This window comes from Triticum urartu, chromosome 1A (genome assembly GCF_056163025.1).
Source record: "Triticum urartu cultivar PI428250 chromosome 1A, HENAU_Tu73, whole genome shotgun sequence".
Lineage (NCBI taxonomy): Eukaryota > Viridiplantae > Streptophyta > Magnoliopsida > Poales > Poaceae > Triticum > Triticum urartu.
This window is the reverse complement of record NC_141873.1, coordinates 560,282,761-560,288,148: the sequence shown is the minus strand read 5'-3', so window position 1 is coordinate 560,288,148 and position 5,388 is coordinate 560,282,761. Positions and strand designations below refer to the sequence as shown.

The window sequence follows — 5,388 nt, the reverse complement described above, 5'->3', positions numbered from 1 at the left end:
GGACGGGGGCGGCGACGGCGACGGCGTCGATCGATCGGGGCGCGCGGGCGGTGCTTCAATGGGGAAACAGAGGAAGAAACAGAGGGAGAATGAAATTTTCGTAAGTGTTGTATATATAGAAGGCCACCAACCGGTACTAAAGGCCTGTTTTGGCCAGGCCAAGCGGCGGGAACCGCATCCCCTTTAGTACCGGTTGGTGGCTCTAACCGGTACTAAAGGCCCCCCTTTAGTACCGGTTGGTGCCACGAACCGGTACTAAAGGGGGTGCGCTGGCGCAGGTGCGGTGCGCAAGTTTAGTCCCACCTCGCTAGCCGAGGGGCGACCGCACTGGTTTATAAACCCCCATGCGGTAGCTCTCTCGAGCTCCTCTTCAAAGCAGGCCTACTGGGCCTACATGTTCTGTGCTGCCCTGTTGGCCTACTGGGCCTTTGCGGGCCTGCATCCTGGCCCAACAACAGGTTGGGTTTCTAGTCGTATGCAGGCCGCTCTGGCCTAGTAGGCGGGCTTCTTTTATTTTATTTTGCTTTATTTATTTTTGAATTGTTTTTTTTGTATATTTAGAGTTTCTTTGTGAATATTTTTGCTTTAGGTACAAAAAATTACAAACTTTCTGTTAGTGCCCGTAGTTTTCAAATTTGAATAGTTTAAATTTTGAATTATTTGAAATTAGTGTGAATCACTAGTTTGTGAATAACTTAACTTTAAAAATCCCTTGTCAGATACACCATTCACTGCCTTCCATTGCAGCAATTTTAGTGTGGTGCCCAGCTTTTTCTTGTGACCTACGCAATTCGGGTACAATAATTTTTTGTGATCCTCTAACATGCGTTGCAACTTCTTCTTCTCCAAATCACTTGCGCAGTTTCTCTTTGCATCGGCAATGGCCCGACCTAGATCATCAACGGGCTCATCTGATGCCTCTTCTTCAGCTTCTTCCCGCATTGCCGGCTCAGCTTCTTCCCGCATTACCGGCTCAGCTTCTTCCCCCATTGTTGTATCATCGTATTCAGGGAACCCATGGCCATGATAGCTGTCGTCGTCCTCTTCTTCTTCATTGTCTTCCATCATAACCCCTCTTTCTCCGTGCTTGGTCCAAACATTATAGTGGGGCATGAAACCGGACTTAAACAGGTGGACGTGAATGGTTCTTGACGTAGAGTAATTGTGACCATTCTTATAGCCAGCACATGGACAAGGCATAAAACCATCCGCCCGCTTGTTTGCCTCAGCCGCAAGCAGAAAAGTATGCACGCCCTCAACAATTTCACGGTCATTTAGCTCTCTAAACAATTAGGTAAATGACCGAAAAACAACAAATGATGTCAGAACATGTTGAAAATTGATGACGTCGCTTTGAATGCTGCATACTGAACACAAAATAAGTCCGGAGTTCAAATAAGTTATTAAAAATAAAAAAGAGGCGCAATGCTGGTTAATTTGCTTCAAGCCATTCGGAATAGTGTAGACTGCACTGCACATAGCTCAGTGCAATCTATGCTATTCCGCAAGGCTTGAAACTAATCAACATGCAGGTGAGCATTGCAACTCTTCGTCATTGTCTGTGCACTCACGACTTATAAACCGCTCATACTGCCTCTCTCTTGGCGAGGTGGGACTAAAAATCAGCTTACTAAGAAACTCTAGTACCGGTTCAGGGCATGAACCGGTACTAAAGGTCTTCGTGGGGGCCCCAGCCTGACCATAGCCTCACACAGCCTCATTAGTACCGGTTCGTGGCATGAACCGGTACTAAAGGTTGTCCACGAACCGGTACTAATGATGCCCGCCCGCCTAGCCGTTGGAACCGGCACTAATGGTCACATTAGTGCCGGCTCAAATTTAAACCGGCACTAATGTGCTTCACATTTGACCATTTTTCTACTAGTGAGACCTTGCAGCTGTAGGATATTGTCAGGCCATGACCCATATACCGTGGCATTAGTTGTCCCTAGTGAAGTTTGGTATGCAGCTGGAGACGGCATGATTTTTTTTCTTTATTATTCTATTGAAATCGCCTAGCTGCATTTTACATGTTAACCATGTATGTTTTTTCCGGCTGAATCTGTTAATCAACAAATCATCGATCAAAATTTTGTGGAAAGAAAATGTGAACCGGTATTCCATCTAGATAGGATTGTAGAATGTTGTTCAGTTGAGATTGTTGTTGTAGCAAGGCTGGTTAACCTTCATTGATTTAGTTTCAAATTCTTGAGATCATTTAAATTTGGCATATGTGGTTGATGATGGTAACTATATATAGCTGCATTGCATATACAGATGAAGATCATAATGCCAAGGTAATGTACATGTGTCATATGATGACGTAGTGGGTTCGGGCAAAGAGAAGTGACAACATATAAGTATTTGTTTCTCCCGTTGCAACGCACGGGCACATTTATTTACTAGTTATATTGAAAAGCTTACTGTGAAGCATAAGTTGATAATAAACTTAGGAACACCGAGAATACGATGCGGCTATTTTGTAAATTCAATAGCCCACGATCCTGCGTAGATGTAGGTGGTCTTGACACATTTGAACCCTGCGCCCATAGCCAGCTGTTCAAACTCGTTTAGGTACTTCTCCTTGCCACTATGACTGTGTGAGCATGATCATGTCGACGTTGAGCACCACCTGCTCCGCCAGCTTTGCTTCTGACGTCACTGGAAGGATGCACTCCACGACTACCACCTTGCCTTGTGCTGGCAGCGCGTCATAGCAGTTCCTCAGCAGGATCATACAGTGCTCGTCGTTCCAATCATGGAGGATCCATTTCATTTGGATTGTGTCGCCTGGAGGCACTTTCTTGAACATGTCGCCGCCAATGTGTTGCACATGAGGAGAGGGCAGCACCTCTGAGATGACATGTGGGAGGTCGAAGTTAATCCCCCTTATGCAAGGGTACGTAGAGGTGATGGCATGGATCATCGTACCGACCCCACCACCGACATCAACAATGGTGTTGACGCCATCAAAGCCCCTATAGAACTCAAGAAGCTTCTTGATGATGATGGTGGTGTGATCCTTCATACTCTTATTGAACACACTGTTAAAGTGTGCATCTTTGCCCTGGTACTCGAACAGACTCGTCCCATGTGCCTTGTAAAATGGGAGACCGCCGTCAACCATGACATCCTTCAAATGATACCTGCAAATGTTTTTAGTTTTTTACTAATTTCGACTTTCATTTCACTAAACCATTTGTAACACACACAAGTTCCATTACTTCATCATAAGGAAAGTTATCCAAAACGTAGCCATATATAGAAGTTATTTCATTAACATTTCGGTTCGTTACATTGACATTGTGCTTTTAACAGCCATGAAAAGGTGATTAGTTTCGACTTGAGTTCAGTTCACACAGTTTTGCGGAAACTTGCCTAGATAAGTAGGACAGTATATCTAACTGCAAGTTATCGGTTGACGAATTATGCAATCCTTTGTTCCTTTTATTAGAAAAAAGAAGATATTTTATGTTCCGATTATTGTCATCCGAGAACGGGCAAGGCAACAAAAGTTGTCCGGTGGTCCAGACAGTTCTTGTCTTGCTGCTACTTGCTTTTCCATTTTGCTAGCTATGCTTACTTTCTAATTTCGTCAAGTCCTATCCTTGGAACGAATTGTCGAAAGGGGGGAAATAGCTCTAGCATAAACCGGTGAAAAGATGATGGTCAGGACAGCTCCTTAGTAGTGTTCTTACTTCTTATGACTTACTTATTGCATGTAATAATTGATTTTGACCCCCAAAAGATAGACCTCGCATCCGAGCCCCTCCAGAAAATGATCCAAGTAAAATGGGTTGATGCTGGGTTTTCGAGCAAAGTAGAAGTAGAAGAAGCTCACCAGCAGTCCATAAGGACCTTGTCCTGGACCATGAGGAGCATGGGTGCCATGGAGACGCCATCCTCGTTGGCGGTGAGCCATTTGCACACCGGAGCCGGACTATACCGGCGGACGAGGAGGCCGTCCTCGCCCTTCTCCATCTCGCACGACACGACCTTGTGCGTGGCCAGCAGCCGCAGCATACGGTCCACCATGGCCGGCGCGTCTGGGTTGGCCTTGCATGGCAGCTGCGCGGCCACCTCGGACGGGGATAGGGCCTTCCCGCCGGCACTCACAAGGGTCTCGAGCATGCCCAGTTCGATGGCGTTCTTTAGCGTCATCGGCAGGATAGACGACGTTGCTAGCTGCAGCGCGTACATGCATGCCTCCTCGTCGCTAGTCACGGTAGAGCCCATTGCCTCTTCTAACTTCGGAATCAAGCTTCTTGCTAAGTGAGTTAGCTGTGGCTGAAGAGAGGAATGGGACACAACGGCTTATATAGGAGAAAAGAAAAATTGCGGGAACATGCTCCATCAAACTGACAGAGGCCCCACCTGAAGAACGCGTGCCGTGCCTTATCTCTTCCCACCACACGAATCCACCCATTCATCTCAGCTTTATCTTTTCCATCTTTTCGTCCCTCTCTCAGTGCAGGAACTATGGAAGCATTACTATTCGGTGGTCTCATGCCATGCATTTAGGCTTGTATATGTATGAATCCATCGCTTTGAATAACTATCTCCCAACAGTAGCAGCAGCAGTCTTTAGGTCCCGTGTTGCTCCCTCTCTCTTACTTTTCCCATCTTTTTCTTCCTCATTCACACACGCATCAACCAGGAGACAATCGATGGCTGCTGCTAATCCAGCCATTTTTCCTTTTTTATCTAGCTTTTTCCCTCAAGCACCCGCCTCCTCTGCAGGCGGCACTAGTACATTGCGAGGCAACCATTTCTGACACCTGAACCTAGCTGGCCTGCGGAGCACCCAGTCGGAGAGACGCATTGGCCATGCCCTCAGGTCACTTCCGCACTACCGCTGATCATTGTTGTTAGGTTCAACCCTGTCTCCTGGCAAGGCAACCCCTACGTACGTGAGGCCTTCAAAAAAAAAGGAGAATTACCCTCTGCATTGATAAGATGCATGCAGCCATATTATTAAGCAAACATGTAAGAACGTCTGTAGCTCGGTACAAGATTGCATGAGGAGCTGAAAAGTAATAAAGATAAAAGTTGCCACAACCGGCAAAAACAGGACAAGATGACTACATCTAGCCCTATTATTGGATCACCATCTAAACCAGTTGTGTGTATCTTGTGCGACCATCTCCCAGCGGTTGCACTCAATAGCCATATGCTCCTTGGCTTCCGCATGACTGAGTGACTACCTTCTACGGATCTCAGTTGTTGCTCTGTATATGACCTGCAAAAAAATTGGAAGAATTTGTCTGTTCAATAGCCCAAAGTAATGTGCATACTGCGATTCGAATATAGGCGGCAATTTTAGGCTCCACTCCATTTAGTCACGTCCCAAATGTGTTTATACTATTTGAAAGAGTAACGTTAAACACC

At 46.1% G+C, this 5,388-nt stretch overlaps 1 pseudogene across 1 annotated transcript; it reads right to left on the bottom strand.

The window, feature by feature from the left end:
- Nucleotides 1-2,272: 2,272 nt before the first annotated feature.
- On the bottom strand, nt 2,273-4,271 carry LOC125526695 (flavone O-methyltransferase 1-like; annotated as a pseudogene). The gene is made up of 2 exons (XR_015615397.1): nt 3,842-4,271; nt 2,273-3,146 (listed from the first exon to the last, which is right to left on the bottom strand). The product of XR_015615397.1 is annotated as a flavone O-methyltransferase 1-like (transcript).
- Nucleotides 4,272-5,388: the final 1,117 nt, after the last annotated feature.